Source organism: Pongo pygmaeus, chromosome 16 (genome assembly GCF_028885625.2).
Source record: "Pongo pygmaeus isolate AG05252 chromosome 16, NHGRI_mPonPyg2-v2.0_pri, whole genome shotgun sequence".
Lineage (NCBI taxonomy): Eukaryota > Metazoa > Chordata > Mammalia > Primates > Hominidae > Pongo > Pongo pygmaeus.
In genome coordinates, this window is record NC_072389.2 from 47,712,902 (window position 1) to 47,732,155 (window position 19,254).

Genomic DNA, 19,254 nt, shown 5'->3' on the forward strand with positions numbered 1-19,254 from the left:
CTTTCTTGAAGGCTATTGGGCTGAATCTGAAATTCTGGGCTGACATGTTTTTTCCTTCAGCACTTTAAAGATTCTCTATTATCTTCTGGCCTCCACTGTTTCTGATGATTCGTCAGTGGTAAACAGAATTCTCTCTCTGTATCTAATGTGTTGTTTTCTTTGCTGTTTTCTAGATTTTTCCTTTTGTCTGTCCATAGTTTAACTATAAGGCACCCACCAAATTTGGTAAATTTTCAGCCATTAAATTTTTAAATATTTTTTCTTCCTCATTGTTTTTCTTCTCCCTCCCAGATTTCAATTAAATGTGCTGGGTTTTTAAAATATTGATCCCAGGTCACTGAGGATGTATTTCTTTTTCCCTCCCACTCTTTCTTCAACTTTAATTTCAAGGATGCTTTCCTCTGTCATCTCCATTCTTCCATTAAGCCCCATCCAGTTTAAATTTTTATTTCAGATATCATATTTTTCAGTTCTAGAATGTCTATTTAGTTATCTTAATTTCACACTCATTCTTTATGAGTACATTTTCCTTTATATCATTTTTATTTCCTTTACCAATGCAGTTATAAAAGTTTAAAATCATTTCCTGCTAATCCCAACATTTAAGCATTTTAAGATCACTCTCTAGAGTGTCATTTAGCTTGAGAATAGGTTACATTTTCCTGTTTCTTTGTATATGAGTAGTTTTGGAATATACCCTGGATATTTTGAATGTTATACTGCAGCAACTCTGGAGTCCTTTATATTCCTCCAAAGAGTATTGCCTTTTGTTTTTTTACTTTTGTTTTCATAGTATCTAACTTGGTTAACTCAAACTACAAATCTGTCTCTTAGGCAGTAGATGAAATCTCCAGTTTTGTTTGTTTGTTTGTTCGTTTGTTTTTTGAGACAGAGTCTCACTCTGTCACCCAGGCTGGAGTGCAGTGGCGTGATCTCGGCTCACTGCAAGCTCCGCCTCCCGGGTTCAAGCAATTCTTCTGCCTCAGCCTCCTGAGTAGCTGGGATTACAGGCATGTGCCACCATGCCTGGCTAATTTTTTTGTATCTTTAGTAGAGACGGGGTTTCACCATATTGGCCAGGCTGGTCTTGAACTCCTGACCTTGTGATCCATCCACCTCGACCTCCCAAAGTGCTGGGATTACAGGCGTGAGCCACTGCACCCGGCAAAATCTTCAGTTATTTCATCCTTAGTGGGGCTTCTTTGGAGTCTGCTCCACATATGCATAATTCAGCAGTCTGCCGAGGTTTGGGCAGACTTTATTTACAGAGTCTGATGCTTCTCCTCTCTCTGCTTTCCAGGATTCTCCTCTCACTTCCCAACAGCTGTAGTTGCTTGAGCTTTATCTTCTGGTTCTTCAGGCCACAAAGACTAAAGTTTACTATCGGAATTTTAAGCACCCTACATGACATAGATCAGGGCCTGCCCTAAAGTTAGAAGCCATGAAAATGGGAAATTACTCCAAGTAGTCCCATTCTTGTGTTAACTCCCCTCTAGAATCTGCCTGGTTTTTTTGTAACTCTCCAGTAGATTTTACTGGTTTTATGTATTTCCATCCAGAGGTAATAGTTGTTATCTGTGGCGGCGTTGGCCAGGAGGAGCTTACTCAGCCTATGACCAGAACAGGACTCTCATGTTTGCACTTTTGAGAGCCACCAGCCTCTTCGAATGGCTCCAAGCAATGCTCAAGCAGAACAGACTGATCAAAGAAGACATATCCTCAATCATGCAATGGAGTAGGAGACCCTAGGTTTAGTGACAAAGTCTGCTGGGACCTGGGTGACTCCTGAATGGCAGCTGTTCATGAGGTGGCTCAGCATTCCAGACTACCTCAATTTTATGGTGCCTCCATCTAAACATACACATACATAGTTTGCTCAACCATACACTGAAAAAACTATTCTCATGCATGCTTATGTTTTATGCCTTTGTCCCTCACTATTAAAAGCCCTTCAAAGGCATCTAATTATGTAAGATATAAATCAAAATATTTAAAAGGTCTTACAAGGCCCGCTTGACACAACCCTTGCTAATGTGTATTACATAGGTTTGAGCTACTTTCTTGTAGATCTCTGTGATCAGACAAAATGGCATTTTCAGTTCTTCCCACCTACCACACTCCTCCCACCTTAGGGCTTTTTCATATGCTGGTCCCTCTCCTTGGAAAGCTCTTACTCCTTTTCATGTAGTTAATTACTCATCCTCCAAATCTCAGTCCAAATGTCAGTTGCCTAGGAAAGCACTCCCTCATCTCCCAGACTAGGTCATACCCCTCACTGTGCACTGCTCTTCTGAAACCCTGTCTCTTCTTTATAACACTTATCCCAATTGTGGCTATTTCTGAGGCACACCGTAGAGCAGCAATTCTCAATCACATCAGACCCAACTCTTTTTTCCTAAAACATATTATTGTGGAAATTTTCATTCATACATAAAAATAGAAGGATTATTATAACAATCCCCGGTGTTCTGATCAGCCAGCTTCCCCAATTGTCACCACACAATTTTTTCTTTAAAGATATTTTGTACTCCCTTTTATTGTAAATATTTTGTAATAACCTTCTTATCCTTCCTGAAATAACATGCAGAGCTACTGTAACTTACTTACACATGTAAAACTTCAAATATCAATATAATGTGCTAACTATAATAAAAACAAAAAATTAAAGGAAAGTGAGTTATAAAGTAACACGTATATCAACATATAAATGCTCAGACATGACTATATTAGAAGAATAAAACTATAAATGTGACTACTATAAAATCAGACTAATATAGACAGGCATGTGATATTGTTGATAAAAAACACCATGAATAGTCTGGGCATGGCAGCTCACGCCTGTAATCCCTGTACTTTGGGAGGCTGAGGCAGTTCAAGACCAACCTGGCCAACATAGTGAAATCCCATCTCTACTAAACATACAAAAATTAGCCAGGCGTGGTGATGCACGCCCGTAGTCCTACATACTCAGGAAGCTTAGGCACGAGAATTGCTTGAACCCGGGAGGCAGAGGTTGCAGTGAGCCAAGATCATGCCACTGCACTCCAGCCTGGGTGACAGAGTGAGACTCTGTCTCAAAACAAACAAACAGCATTGCTGTCTGCAATATAATTTCCCAAAATAGTGACCAACTCACTAATCTTTCTGAACTAAAGAAATCACAATCCCTTGATTTACACATTAACTATGCTTCAGGCAAAAAATAGTCTGTGTTGACCAGGCGCGGTAGCTCACGCCTGTAATCCCAGCACCTGGGAGGCGGAGGCGGGTGGATCGCTAGAGTCCAGGAGTTCAAGACCAGTCTGGCCAACATGGCAAAACCCTGTTTCTACAAAAAAAAAAATTAGCTGGGCTTGTGGGGTGCATGCCTGTAATCCCAGCTACTCAGGTGGCTGAGACACAAGAATCACTTGAACCCAGGAGGCAGAGGTTGCAGTGAGCCAAGATCATGCCACTACACTCCAGCCTGGGGGGTCAGAGTGAGACCTTACCTCAGAAAAAAAACAACAAAAAAAATACTGTATGTTTATGTTAAACAAATTTGGTTTGAGGCTCAGATAATTATAAACAGATTTTTCACCTACACGAACATCTTCTGGGACATTAGAAAGCGATGCAAGATTTATGTGTTCTCACCACAAAAACTTATAATACATATGTTAATTAGTTTCATCTAGCTATTCCACAAGGTACAGCAGGTCCTCAAAAAATACTGTTTCATTCAATATCATGCTGTTATAACATTAATGAGAAAAAATAAATTATTTCCAGCCGAGGCCACTGTCCATGTAGACTTCATATGTTCTCCTTATTCCTTCACGGGTTTCTTCCAGGTCTCCAGTTTCCTCCCACACCCCAAAGTAAGTGCCTGATAGGTGAACCGGGTGTCTAAACAGTCCCAGTCTCGATGAGTGTGGGTGTGTGTGTGTGAGTGCACCCTGGGATGGAATGGCATCCTGTCCAGGGTTGGTTTCTACCTTGTAAACTTAGCTGCTTAGGATAGGCTCTGACCACCTGAACACTGAACTGGAATAAAGATGTTGGAAAATAAAAGAGTGGATAAATACAAATTATTATAAAATAAAAATGTGTGACGTATGCATGACAATAAACAATGTGGTATGAAAGCATCCACCTGTCATATTTGTTGATTTTTAACCACATGGTAGTAGCCAGTGCTCCTTAAAATTTTCGCTTTGGAAATATTTATTCCTTGATTTAGCCCACCACCAGTGTGACTGTGGTCACCCATTGATTCGCCAAAAATTAGGCAAATATCCTGTAATATCCTGTTTTTATTACTTTTTTTTTTTTTTTTTTTTTTTTGAGACGGAGTCTCGCTGTCGCCAGGCTGGAGAGTGGTGACATGATCTGAGCTCACTGCAACCTCCACCTCCCGGGTTCAATCGATTCTCCTGCCTCAGCCTCCCGAGTAGCTGGGACTATAGGCTCGTGTACCACCACACCCAGCTAACTTTTGTATTTTTTAGTAGAGATAGGGTTTCACTATGTTGACCAGGATGGTCTAGATCTCTTGACCTCATGATCCGCCCACCTCAGCCTCCCAGAGTGCTGGGACTACAGGCATGAGCCACCACGCCCAGCCCTTCTTTTTTTTTTTCTTCCAGAGACAGGGGTTTGTTCTATCACCTGGGGTAGAGTGCAGGGGCATGATCATAGCTCACTGCAGCTTTGAACTCCTGGGCTCAAGTGATCCTTCCACCTCAGCCTCCCAAGTAGCTGGGATTACAGGTATACGCTACCATACTTGGTCAATTTTTAAAATTTTTTGTAGAGATTAGGGTCTCACTTTGAAGCCCAGGCTGATCTTGAACTCCCAGCTTCAAGTGTCCTCCACCTTGGCCTCCCAAAGTGCTAGGATTACAGGTATGAGCCACCATGCCCAGGCTACTCTTTTTTACATCTACGTATAGCTCACCTTCATTTCAATGTTTAGTATTAGAAGAGTTTGGGGTCTTTGTTTAGAAGTTTGGTGATGTTTTTGTGACCAGAAATATGCCATAGGAACTTAACTCTTTTTTATATCAATTAGCCTGTGGCAAAATTAGTTTTGCTATTATGCTGTTTTGCTTAGAGTCACAGTTTCCAAGATCCTATTGATGTTAAGTGAGGACTTGTTATATATATATGTCGAGACACTATGTTGTACATAATAAATACATATATTTTATTGCCAATTAAAAAATTATTTTTTTTGGCCAGGCACAGTGGCTCACGCCTATAATCCCAGCACTTTGGGAGGCTGAGGTGGGTGGATCACCAGGTCAGGCATTCGAGACCAGCCTGGCCAACATAGTGAAACCCCATCTCTACTAAAAATACAAAAAATTAGCCGGGCATGGTGGCAGATGCCTGTAATCCCAGCTACTTGGGAGGCTGAGGCAGAAGAATTGCTTGAACCTGGGAGGCAGAGGTTGCAGTGAGCAGAGATCGTGCCATCGCACTCCAGCCTGGGCAACAAGAGTGAAACTCCATTTTTAAAAAAATAAAATAAAATAAAATAAAAAAGCTTATAGGGAAAATATGGCCTGGATGCAGCGGCAGCACACTTATAATCCTAGCACTTTAGGAGGCCGAGGCAACAGAATCACTTGAGGCCAGGAGTTCAAGACCATTCTGGGCAACACAGTGAGACCTCCTCTTAACAAAAAAAAAATTTGATTAATTAGCTGGGCATGGTGGCATGCACCTGTAGTCCCAGCTACTAAGAAGGCTGAGGTGGGAAGAGGATTGCCGGGGCCCAGGAGTTTGAGGGTGTAGTGAGCCATGATCATGTCACTGTACTTCAGCCTAGATAACTAAGCAAGACCCTGTCTCAAAAAAAAAAAAAGCTTTTAGGGAAAATTATTACTACCCCTTCCTGTTTCCTAGCCACCGCCACTTCCAGCCAGCCACTCTTGTGAGTTTCTTATTTGTTTTCCAGAGATATTTTTCAATTTTTTTGCATGAAAATACAAAACATAAAATTTACCATCTTAACCATTTAAGTGTAGTTTAGTGGTATTAAATACATTTATAATGTTGTATAACCATCACTACCATCCGTCTCCATAACTATTTGCATCTTGCATAACTGAAACTTTATATCCATTAAACAATAACTCATTTCCCCCTCCCTCAACCTCTAGCAACCACCATTCTACTTTCTGTCTCTATGATTTTGACTATCCTCCACAGAGGATATTCTATGCATATACGGTTGTCCCTCGATATCCATGGGGGATTGGTTCCAGGATCTCCCTCAATACCAAAATCTGAGAATGCTAAAGACCCTTATATGAAATGGCACAGTATATGCATGTAACCTACACATACCTTCCGTATACTTTAAATCATCTCTAGATTACATACAAGACCTAATACAATGCCTACACATAACTTCATTTATGTGGATGCAATGTAGTATGTACTCAGCATGTAGCAAATTCAAGTTTTGCTTTTCAGAAATTTGTGAATTTTTTCCCCAAATATTATCCATCCAAAGTTGGTAGAATCCATGGATGCAGAACCCATGGACGGATATGGAGGAACAATTGTATATGCAATACATAATATTTTTATAAAACCACAGTGGTTGCAAAATGCAGACCTCTTTTGCACCTTTTCTTTCTCACTATATGGGAGGTCACTCAATATTAGCACATATAGAGCTGGCTCATGCTTTCTAGCAAATGCATACATTTATTTAACCAATCCTTTACTGATGAAGACCTGGGAGCTTCTTGATAGTTTCTTTCAGATTAAAACATGCACAAACATGCACATATACACACATACACACACACACACTCGACTATAGAGTTTCCACTAGTGATTTCACATGCTAGAGATCCAAGTAGAGCATTCATATGTAACTTGTCTGCCCAGGTGCTCTTATTCATTGGGTACACAAATTAATCCTAAACTCTCCACTAAGATACTCCAATTACAAAACACACAATACATAGACTTCTCACCGAGCCATTCCTGGTCCCAGAACCAAGTCGTCTAGCATCTACCATTCCTCTCAACTCTTGTAGAGCAGCCTTCAGACTACATGTGCACTAATCTAGATGTACAATAATCACTATTCATAGTCTTTCCTTTTTAAATATCTTCTTTTTAATCAAAACAATTGAGGCCAGGCACTGTGGCTCACGTCTGTAATCCCAGCAATTTGGGAGGCTGAGGTGGGTGGATCACCTAAGGTCAGGAGTTCGAGACCAGCCCAGCCAACATGGTGAAACTCCGTCTCTATTAAAAATACAAAACGCTAGCCAGGCATGGTGGTGGGCACCTGTAATGCCAGCTACTCGGGAGGCTGAGACAGGAGAATCACCTGAACTCAAGAAGCAGAGGTTGCAGTGAGCTGGGATTGCACCACTGCACTCCAGCCTGGGCGACAGAGCAAGGTTCTGTGTAAAAAAAAAACAAAACAACAAAAAAAAACACACACACACACAAAATAGGTTCTGAACTAGCCTGATCAGATTCGTTCACACCCTCTACCTCCTGCCAGGCCATTTTATTTATTTATTATTTTTTATTTATTTATTTTTTTTGAGACGGAGTTTCGTTTTTGGAGTACAATGGCGCGATCCTTGCTCACTGCAACCTCCGCCTCCCAGGTTCAAGCGATTCTCCTGCCTCAGCCTCCCAAGTAGCTGGGATTACAGGCATGCGCCATCATGCCCAGCTAATTTTGTATTTCTAGTAGAGAGGGGGTTTCTCCATGTCGGTCAGGCTGGTCTCAAATTCCTGACCTCAGGTGATCCCCCAGCCTCGGCCTCCCAAAGTGCTGGGATTACAGGCGTGAGCCATCGCGCCTGGCCCCTTCCGGGCCATTTTAAAGCTCTCCTCAAAAACCATGTAGTATTTCTAATTAAAGGGCTCCTACTATCTTCTAGACTCAAGAGTTAACTCTAGGCACGGCGCGATATTTGGCAAATGTGTAGTAGATACTAAATAAATTCTATTTGCATCTGAATATTGTCTTTCATTATTTCATTCACGACCAAACTTGAGAACGGGGCTTAAAGCAAATTTTAAGATTTCCCATGCTATTTACAACAGTGCTAAGCTCTTAATAAGCACTCAAAAGTTATCTGTGGGCCGGGCGTGGTGGCTGAAGCCTGTAATCCCAGCACTTTCAGAGGCCGAGGTGGGTGAATCACCTAAGGTCAGGAGTTGGAGACTAGCCCGGCCAAGATGGTAAAACCTCGTCTCTACTAAAAATACAAAAATTAGCCGGGTGTGGTGGTGGTGCACGCCTGCAATCCCAGCTACTCGGGAGGCTGAGGCAGGAGAATCTCTTGAAACTGGAAGGCGGAGGTTGCAGTGAGCCAAGATCCCGCAACTGCACTCCGGCCTGGGCGAAAGAGTGAAACTCCGTCCTAAAAATAATAATAATAATAAAAATAAATAAAAATACAAAAAATTAGCCAGCTATGGTGGTGGGTGCCTGTAATCCCAGCTACTGGGTAGGCTGAGCCAGGAGAATTGCTTGAATCCAGGAGGCGGAGGTTGCAGTGAGCCAAGATCGCGCCATTGCACCCCAGCCTGGCAACAAGAGCGAAACTTTGTCTCAAAAAAAAAAAAAAGAAGTTATTTGTGGTTTGAATAAACTGGATATAAACCATCATGGTGGATACAGCACTTATTTGCTAGGTAAGAGAACTTCCCTTACGTAGGATGACAGTCTCAAGTTGCTAAAAGCCATGGATATCTCAAACTTCTCAATAAGATGGCTTAATCTTACTCTCAAAGACGATTACACAACAAATTGAAAGGGGAAGAGGGTGTAAAGCGTTTCCTCTCCACAATTATACACTGAGATTCGGACTAAATATTAAATGGACACAGTAAGCTGTTGTTACTATTTGTTATTAGTTGTTATTATCAAGACGCATCCCACAAGGAGAGAAACGAAAGGAGGAAAAAGAACGGAGGTTGTCAGTCGCGAGAGGTTGAAATGTGTCCCTGGCCTGAGACCTACAGGCTTTAAGGACGAGGGTCTTTGGACTCCCTGCCCAACTGGGGACGAAGGAGGTCAGTGGCTTCCCCTAAAGGTCAAGGCTTTGGAGCCACGTTTCCTTCTGGGGCTGGGAGCAGAGCTGGAACGCCCCCGCGAAAATCCGTACCCCGAAGCCAGCAGCACCGCCTGCCCATAAACCCGCGCCGGCTCTGGGAGAGTGGACCACCAGGTTGCCCCTGAGCCGCAGCCTGCAGGAGTAGAAACCCGGCGGTGTCTTGCAGCCCCACAACCTCCCTAACGGGCAGACCACCAGGACCCTTGGGCTCCGATACGCTCAACGCAGGCCGGCCCGTCGATACTTACATTCACAGCCAACCCCTCTTACTCCATCAGGCCGCCGAGGGCCAGGCGAGGGAACTCCCTAACGCCCCAGACGCCCCCCTCAGTTTTGGGTCCGGGAGCCTGCTCCGGACCCGCTCCCCGCCGGGCCCCGCCACTGCCGCCGCCAGCGCGCAGGCGCACACCGAGGCCGTCACGCTCGCTTTTTTTTCCTTTGCGGTCCGCCGTTCTCAATAATCTAGCTTTATTTGAACACACGAGAGTGAACAACGGACACACAGGAAGAGGTTTTTCTCAAAAAGAATGGAGGAAGAGCAAAGGCAGGCCCGCTTGCGGGAGAGTCAGTACGCAGCGTTGGACGCTATGAACAGCCTCCCTGGTCCCTTTTTCATTCTCCTTGTTTCTCCTTGTTCTTTCCCGGCCTCCCTGTAGCTCCTGCTCTCTTCCTTGGTGTCCCGCCATTTCATTTAGTCAGTGGCAACTGTTCAGGCTAAATTTTGAAAACACTCCTTCCTTGTAAAACTTACTGAAGTTTAGTGGAAGGTGCAAGAGCTTTAGAACAGACAGACCTGAGTTTCAGATCTTGGACTAGCTACTAATAATTTGTGACTTTGGGTAAATTACAATTCTTCTTGGAACCTCAGGTTCTTGAGTTAAAATTAGGATAATGTTATCTCACAGGGTGTTGCTAGGATTAAATAACATAGGTCAAGTGTTTATCTATGAATGCTGCCTATCACAGAGCAGACATTCCATAATACGGATTTTATTCTTACTCATGCCTAAGGTATTTATAATATTTTTTAAGTAGAGACGGGGTTTCATCATGTTGCCCAGGCTGGTCTCAAACTCCTGGGCTCAAGTGATCTGCCTGTCCTGGCCTTCCAAAGTGCTGGGATTGCAGGTGTCAGCCACCGCGCCCAGCCTACATTTATTATTATTATTATTATTTATTTATTTATTTATTTATTTTGAGACGGAGTCCTGCTCTGTTGTTCAGGCTGTAGTGCAGAGCCGCTGTCTTGGTTCACTGCAACCTCCACCTTCCGGGTTCAAGCGATACTCCTGCGTCAGTCTCCCAAGTAGCTGGAATTACAGACGTGCACCACCACGCCCAACTAATTTTTGTATTTTTAGTAGAGACGGGGTTTCGCCATATTGGCCAGGCAGGTCTCAAACTCCTGACTTCAAATGATCCGCCCACCTCGGCTTCCCTAAGTGCTGGGATTACAGGTGTGAGCCACCGCGCCCGGCCGCCTATATTTATTATTAAACTTAGCCCATACCCATTCCCTGAGAAACCTAATTTTAGTGACTAAGACTATCAGATAAATGAAATGACATTCATGTTGATAATTACGTGGAGTGTCCCTCCTATATTATTGAGATTATAACATCTCTGTTTAACAAGACCTTCAATGCCTCAAATAAAAGTAAGCAGCGGCGGGGCACAGTGGCTCACGCCTGTAATCCCAGCACTTTGGGAGGCCGAGGTGGGCAGATCATGAGGTCCAGAGATGAAGATCATCCTGGCCAACATGGTGAAACCGCTTCTCTACCAAAAATACAAAAATTAGCTGGGCGTGGTGGTGCGTGCCCGTAGTCCCAGCTACGCGGAAGGCTGAGGAAAGAGAATCGCTTGAACCTGGGAGTCGGAGGTTGCAGTGAGCCGAGATCTCGCCACCGCACTCTAGCCTAGCGACAGAGCGAGACTGCGTCTCAAAAAAAAAAAAAAAAAAAAAAAAGAGAAAAAAGAAAGGAAGCGGCTATATTCATGTCTTCTATGTCTCTTCTATGTAAATCCAGATTTGTTCTAGAGGTTTAGGAAACTTCCAATTCCGTGTTTATGACATCACAAGTCCTTGAAACACTCAAGGGTTGTGGTACGCTGCTCATTCTATTCTCCTTCAAAGGCATGCGATGGAAGAACTATTTTACCCTATAAACTCTGGGCCATCATTCAAGGAAAAGCCTGTAGAAGACCACAGTCAGATATTGGTGAGTGCCAAGGTAACGCTAGATTATGGTTTCTCAACTTTGGGATTACTGACATTTTGGAACATATACTTTTTTGTCAGGGGTATCCTGTGCATTATAAGATGTTTAGCAGCAGACTGGGAGCAGTGGCTCACACATGTAATCCTATAACTTTGGGAGGTCAAGGGAGGCAGATCGCTTGAGTCCAGGAGTTTGAGACCAGCCTGGGTGACATGGTGAAACCCTGTCTCTACAAAAAATGCAGAAATTAGCCGGCAGTGGTGGTGCACACCTGTAGTCCCAGCTACTCAGGAGGCTGAGGTGGGAGGATTTGAGCTGCAGAGGTGGAGGTTGCAGTGAGCTGACATCACACCATGCACTCCAGCCTGAGCAACAGAGCAAGACCTTCTCTCTCTCTCTCTCTCTCTCTCTCTCTCTCTATACATATATATGCGTGTGTGTGTGTGTGTATGTATGTTTAGCAGTACTGCTGGACACGATGCTAGTAGTACCCACCCCCATTTCCCTGTCATCACAATAAAGCATCTCCAGACATTGCCAAACATCCCCTGCGGGACAAAATCATCTCTGGTTGAGAACCACGGAATTATTATCAATGACCATCACAACCCTAAATGAACTAATGAACTCAACCATACATTTGCTCCACCTCTGCCCTCAACAAGTGACTGCTGCTTGAGAAATTTACACAGGAGGGCAGAAAATGGTGAGTTCATTTTTGCCCATATTAAAAAGGACCTCAATATTGCTTACCAGTCCTACAACATTTTTGTGTCAACTTGTTGTATTACTTTCTACAATATTCCAAATCTTCTCAACTTTCCTTTAAACTCCCAATACCACCTCCTTTTCTATCAGAAGATGACCCCATCTCCAACTTCACAGAGAAAACAAGTCAGCAAATGAGAACTTTAACTTCCTATTACTAAACATACAGAAATATTCTTCCTCTTATAATTGGGGAGATATCTCCTCTCTCTCTCTTTCTCCCTCCCTCCCCTCTTCCAAAACCATTACTCTCACCAGTGTTTTGAACTGCCTCTAAACTGCCTCTATTCTTACCCTTTCAAGATCTTTGCCTACTGACTATCCCTTCTCTTCCTTTATTCAACCATTTTTTTCTCAGTCGAATCTTCCCTATCATGCTCAAGTTTCTCCTGTCTTAATTCTAACAAAAATAAAAAAAAACAAAAACAAAAAATCTTGATCCTTCATCATTCTCCCTCCTTCTTCCCTGTCAAGGCCAAACTTTCCACAAGCATTCTACAACTTGTCCCCATCTCTACATCTCCCCCATCTCCAAACTACTAAGTTGTTTTTTTCAACCCCAGCATTCCAACAAACAGCTTTCACTGAGATAATCAGTGACCTCTGTGTTATGAAATTAAAAAAAAAATTTCTCAGGCTTCCTCTTCCTTGTTCCCTTAAGAATAGACTACTTCCTCCTTGAAGCACTTTTATTTTTTTTTTGAGATGGAGTCTGCCACTGTCGCCAGACAGTGATAGACATTATGATAGTAATGTAGCTGGGATTACAGACACCCGCCACCACACCCAGCTATTTTTTCTATTTTTTTTTTGTTGTTGTTGGGGGGACGGAATTTCGCTCTTGTTGCCTAGGCTGGAGTGCAATGGCATGATCTTGGCCCACTGCAACCTCCGCCTCCTGGGTTCAAGCGATTCTCCTGCCTCAGCTTCCCGACTAGCTGGGATTACAGGCGCCTGCCACCATGCCCGGATAATTTTTTGTATTTTTAGTAGAGATGGGGTTTCTCTATGTTGGCCAGGCTGGTCTCGAACTCCTGACCTCGTGATCTGCCCGCTTCAGCCTCCCAATGTGCTGGGATTGATTACAGATGTGAGCCACCGTGCCTGGTGAAGCACTTTCTTTTCTTGATTTCCAGCAGTTTATTTTATTCTTAGAGGTGCATGGAAGGGTTCCTGAAGCAAATAGTTTACAATAATCATCCATCTGCTTAAAACTCTTCAATAGCTTTCAGTGCCCATAGTACAAAGTGGTCTAAAATTCCAAGGCCTTCCAAGATCTAGCGATTGTTGGCCTTCTAAAGCCTTCTTTCCTCTACACTCGGGGATGTACGATTAGCACTAAGCCTCTAACAAGGTTGAACTACTAGAAATTTCCAGAAGGCGTTATGCTGTTCTCGACATAAGCTGTTCCCCAGAGCCTGGAAAACTCTAGCTCTTTCTCTGCCGGATTTCCGGGGGAACTCCTACTTATCCTTCATGACTCAAGTCACTTCCTCCGGGAACCCTTCCAGACACCGCTAAGAATAAAACGCTTTGTTCATTATCAGCCAAAGGCGCCTCAGATTTTCTATGTGCTATGCACTGTATTCTATCCACTATAATTTGTTTACATATCTATATCTTAGTCTAGACATATTGAAAGGCGATGAAGGGCAGGGAAAGCATTCTATTCGCTTTTTCTTCAGCGTTCATCCAGCACAGTGCCTGGCACACGGTTTGCCCTCAGTAAATGTTTATTGCGTGAACACCTCCCAGCTTCGGGCAGGACTGAATGAAATCTATCCGGTTAACTAGTGAATTCCCAGACTCTCCGCCTGCGTGGCAGGGACATTTAAACCCCCAGTACCGTGATTGGCTCCAGCTGCAGGGGTGTGTCCGTGTCCGCGGCGAACGGGAAGTGCGCAGGCGCGCGGGCTCGGCGCGCGCAGGCGCGACTAGGGTGCAGCGCCAGGTCCGGTGTTGGGGTGTCCGAGTTGCGGCCGGAGAGGAGTGGCCTCGCCCGCTTGGTGAGTCTCCAGGAGTGGGACGGAGGGAGCTGGCCTGGATGAAGTCTGAGAGTATGTCCTGAGAAGAAAGAGTGTATCGTATTGGTTGAAAAGTTGGTGGGGTCGGGCTTAAGCGGAGGAGGGGGCGCTCTGGCCCTTACTCGGCAGATGGGCCCGGAGCGAGGACGGGAGGTGCCGGGAGAACATCGAGGGGCCAGTGGAGGAAGGGTGGCTGGATGGTGATTCTCTGGACCCTTCCTCGAAATTAAACAGAGATCTCTTTCCGCCCCTCACCCTTACTGTGTTGCCGTGGTTGACATTAATAGACTGCGTGTGTGGTGACCACAGTGATCAGATAGCTCTGAGATAATGGCTTGAGGAAGGACTCTGAGGTTCCTGGTATTGGATAGCCCTTGCTCTCTAGAAAGGTTCAGCCTTACCTCGCGGCATTACTGCACAAATTAGAGGATCAGGAAAAGAATGAATTTCACAATTCGGGATTGGAGTGGTGGGGGGAAAAAGTACTGTAAAGTGTAGTTTCATCTCGTCCTTTTTTTCTTCTTTAATAATTAGTCACCACAATGTTAGGAAAGGCAGTTGATGGTAGGAGGAAACGTAAAGACATAAAAGTGGGAGAGGAAAAAAAAGTCAAGAAGGGAGTATCATTTTGCCTTTTGCTCTTTGTCATCTCCTGGAATGGAGTCTGTATTAGTCCGTTCTCACACTGCTATAAAGAAGTACCCGAGGCCGGTCTTGGTGGCTCACGCCTGTAATCCCAGCACTTTGGGAGGTCGAGGAGAGAGGATCATTTGAGATCAGGAGTTCGAGACCAGCCTGGCCAACGTGATGAAATCCCATCTCTACTAAAAATACAAAAATTAGCCAGGCGTGGTGGTATATGCTTGTAATCCCAGCTACTCCGGAGGCTGAGGCAGGAGAATCACTTGAACCTGGGAAACAGAGGTTGCAGTGAACGAGATTGTGCCACTGAGCTCCAGCCTGGAAGACAGAGTCAGGCTCCAACTCAAAAAAAAAGAAAAAGAAAAAGAAAAAGAAATACTAGAGACTGGGTAATTTATAAAGGAAAGAAGTTTAATTGATTCTCAGTTCTGCATGGCTGGGGAGGCCTCAGGAAACTTATAATCATGGTGGAAGGCAAAGGAAAAGCCAAGCACCTTCTTCACAGGATGGCAGGAGAGAGACAGTGAAGGGGAAAAAGCCCCTTATAAAACCAGTATCATGAGAACAGCATGGGGGAAACCACCCCCATAATCCAATCACCTCTCACCAGATTCGAGATGAGATTATGAATAGCCAAACTGTATCATTCTGCCCCTGGCCCCTTTCTTTCTTTTTCTTTTTTTTTTTTGAGATGGAGTCTCACTCTGTCACCCAGGCTGGAGTGCAGTGGCGCGATCTTGGCTCACTACAACCTCCAACACTTCAAGTGATTCTCCTGCCTCACACTCCTGAGTAGCTGAGACTACAAATTCGTGCCACCAAACCTGGCTAATTTTTTTTTTTTTTTTTTTTTTTTGAGATGGGGTCTTGCTCTGTCGCTCAGGCTGGAGTACAGTGGCGCGATCTTGGCTCACTGCGACCTCAGCCTCCCAGGGTCAAGCAGTTCTTCTGCCTCAGCCTCCCGAGTAGCTGGGATTACAGGCACGTGCCACCATGCCCGGCTAATTTTTGTATTTTTAGTAGAGATGGGGTTTTGCCATGTTGGCCAGGCTGGTCTCGAACTCCTGACCTCAGGTTATCCACCGGCCTCCGCCTCCCAAAGTGCTGGGATTACTGGCGTGAGCCACTGCACCTGGCTAATTTTTGCATTTTTTGGTAGAGATGGGGTTTCACTCTATTGGCCAGGCTGGTCTCAAACGCCTGACCTCATGATCCACCTACCTCATCCTCCCAAGGTGCTGGGATTACAGGCATGAGCCACCATGCCTGGCTTCCCTGGCCCCTTTCAAATCTCATGTCCTCACAGTTCAAAACACAATCATGCCTTCCCAACAGGCCTCCAAAGTCTTAACTCATTCCAGTATTAACCCAAAAGTCCAAGTCCAAAGTCTCATCTGAGACAAGGCAAGTCCCTTTTGCCTAGGAACCTGTAAAATCAAAAGCAAGTTAGTTACTTCTAAAGATGCTATGGGGGAATAGGCATTGGTAAATGCTCCCATTCCAAATGGGAGAAATTGGCCAAAACAAAGGGGCTACCAGCCCTATGCAAGTCCAAAATCCAGTGGGACAGCCATTACATCTTAAAGCTTATTTTAATCTCCTTTGACTCCATGTCTCACATCTAGGGCACGCTGATGCAAAGGGTGGGCTTCCAAGGCCTTGAGCAGTTCTGACCCTGTGGCTTTGCAGGGTTCAGGCCCAGAGGCTGCTCTGCTGGGCTGGCACTGAGTGCCTGTGGCTTTTCCAGGTTCATGGTGCAAACTGTTTGTAGACCTGCCATTCTGGAGTCTGGAGGATGGTGGCCCTCTTCTCACAGCTCCACTAGGCAGTGCCCTAGTGGGGATTCTGGGGGGTGGGCGGTGTCCAATCCCACGTTTCCTTTCTGCAGTGCCCTAGCAGAGGTTCTCCATGAGGTCTCTTCCACTGCAGCAGACTTTGGTCTGGACATCCAGGCATTTCCATACATCCTCTGAAATCTAGACAGAGGTTCCCAAACCTCAATTCTTGACTTCTGTGCACTTGCAGGCCCAGCACCACGTGGAAGCTACCAAGGCTTGGGGCTTGCACCCTCTGAAGCAACAGCCCAAGCTGTACCTTGACCCCTTTTAGCCAGGAGCTGGAGCAGCTGGGACTCAGGGCCCCAAGTCCTGAGGCTGCCCACGAAACCATTTTTTCTTCCTAGGCCTCAGGTCCTGTGATGGGAGGGGCTGCCATGAAGATCTCTGATATGCCCTGGAGACATTTTTCTCATTGTTTTGGTGATTAACATTCAGCTCCTTGTTACTTACACAAATTTCTGCAGCTGGCTTAAATTTCTTCTCTTTGCTTTATAAATTACTTGGTGGTCTCAGCTCAGTGATCCAGTGATCTGAGTGATCTCAGGAAAAGAAAGAAATATTAGCAAATAAGAGAAACACCTTACATTGCCATGCTCCTTTGACAGGTCATGTGAAAGTAATTTAAGTGATCATATCACTTAGCCTGCAGCTTGAATATTTGTCTCAGGCTAGGTTTTTCTTTAGGTGCTTGTAGTATGTGTTTATGCACTAGAAAGTTAGTGTTATCCAGCATAAGGATGACTTACTGTGCCAAATAAACAGTGGAATTCCTATATGTATCTTGATGTTTGTTTCTTTTACACTGAATGAACTTAGGTACAATACACACAAGGCCACATATTTTCTTTCTTTCTTTTTTTTTTTTTTTGACAGAGTTTCACTCTTGTTGCCCAGGCTGGAGTGCAATATCTCGATCTAGGGTCACCTGAATCTCCACCTCCCAGGTTCAAGTGATTCTTCTGCCTCAGCCTCCCGAGTAGCTGGGATTACAGGCATGCGCCACCACACCTGGCTACTTTTGTATTTTTAGTAGAGATGGGGTTTCTCCATGTTAGTGAGGCTGGTCTCGAACTCCTGACCTCAGGTGATCCGCTCGCCTCAGCCTCCCCAAGTGTTGGGATTACAGGCGTGAGCCACCGCGCCCGGTCTAAGGTCACATCTTTTCTAATCATTTAGAACACAACCTAGAACTAGAAAGAAAGTAAACAAAAACAGGCCTATACTCATGGGACAGCTGTGGAGTCTTCACCTATGAGTCATACCACTATCATAATTTTTGCCGTTTAGAGTACTGTTATTTTACTTCATGTTTAATGGGTTTTTTAAAAAAACATTGCCCACTTCCAAAGTGATAATCTGTGAAATCATGGTTTTTTATGTATTTTATAGCTTTTTAGCATCCATTATAATAAATACATAACTATTAAATATATAACTCTTTCATATGTAACAGTTAAAATCATATTCTTGCTTGGCACTTTGGAAGATACTGCTTTGGGCCTAATCAGCTCATTTTTCAAATGAAGATTGAACTAAAGCTTATGGGCTTGAAAATTCTGTGATCTCTATGATGGTGTTCATTATCATAACACAGTTCTAGCAAAGTTAACTGGTTCTACCAGATGAAAGTAGATTAGGGCCGGGTGGTGGTTCATGCCTGTAATTCCAGCACCCTGGGAGGCTGAGGCAGGAGGATCGCTTGAGCCCAGGAGTTTGAGACCAGCCTGGGCAACATGCCAAGACTGTCTCTACAAATTTTTTTTTAAAAAACTAGCTGGGCCTGGTGCCCAGTGCCTGTGGTCCCAGCTACTCGGAAGGCTGAGATGGAGGATCGTTTGAGCCTGGGAGGTCAAGTCTCCTGTAGATTAGCATAACAAAAAGGAAAAAGAGGATGTTTGCTCTTTGATATCAGCTGCCTTTTTTTTTCTGAATTCAGGCTTTCCCCCTCCCCCGCCTCAATTTGGTTCCTTTATCTGCAACACTCTGGACATCTGTTTTTGAGCTATGTTTGTACTCCACATTGTGTATATATTAGCATGTATAATATTATAATGTTGCTTATCTCCAAGAGTGCTGAACTTTTTATTCCATTACTATATTTTGTTTCCTGATCTGTAGGTTGACAGAGGGGCAGATGACAAGGACTGCTCTTTTCTTTTCCCTTTTTTTTTTTTTTTTTGAGACAGAGTATCGCTCTTGTTGCCCAAGCCGGAGTGCAATGGTGTGATCTCGGCTCACCGCAACCTCTGCCTCCTGGGTACAAGTGATTCTCCTGCCTCAGCCTCCTGAGTAAGCTGGGATTACAGGCATGCGCCACCACGCCTGGCTAATTTTTTGTATTTTTAGGAGAAATGAGGTTTCACCATGTTAGCCAGGCTGGTCTCAAACTCCTGACCTCAGATGATCTGCCTGCCTTTGCCTCCCAAAGTGCTGGGATTACAGGCATGAGCCACCTCACCCGGCCAGGACTGCTCTTTTCTTTGCTGTGATAGGTAGAAACTTGAAACAGATGGATCCAGTGCCTCCAACAATTAGAGGAAGTGGATTATGGAGCCAGGAAACAAAATGTACTGTGTTTTTTTAAATATTAAGAGTAGAAGAAGCCCATTTGTATTCATTTAGATTCACTGACATTTTGGTTTGGGTTTCAATTTAGGGTGTAAGAGTAGAA

General features: G+C 44.3%; 2 protein-coding genes across 9 annotated transcripts in view; one reads left to right on the plus strand and one right to left on the minus strand.

Annotated features, from left to right (window-relative positions):
* ZNF106 (zinc finger protein 106) overlaps positions 1 to 9,598 on the minus strand; it is a 78,923-nt gene extending 69,325 nt beyond the window's left edge. For 3 of the 4 annotated variants that reach the window (XM_054452077.2, XM_054452076.2, XM_054452074.2), the window contains exon 1: positions 9,338 to 9,500. The gene's annotated coding sequence lies outside the window, so the exon portion shown is untranslated. Of the gene's footprint in view, positions 1 to 9,337 lie in introns of all 4 variants that reach the window. The other variant, XM_054452073.2, reaches the window with a different exon arrangement.
* The window catches only part of SNAP23 (synaptosome associated protein 23), a 41,869-nt gene continuing 32,170 nt past the window's right edge, over positions 9,556 to 19,254 (plus strand). For 2 of the 5 annotated variants that reach the window (XM_063652145.1, XM_054452103.2), the window contains exons 1-2: positions 9,556 to 9,692; positions 11,227 to 11,311. The gene's annotated coding sequence lies outside the window, so the exon portion shown is untranslated. Of the gene's footprint in view, positions 9,693 to 11,166; positions 11,312 to 13,971; positions 14,137 to 19,254 lie in introns of those variants that run through there. The other 3 variants (XM_054452098.2, XM_054452102.2, XM_054452099.2) reach the window with 3 other exon arrangements.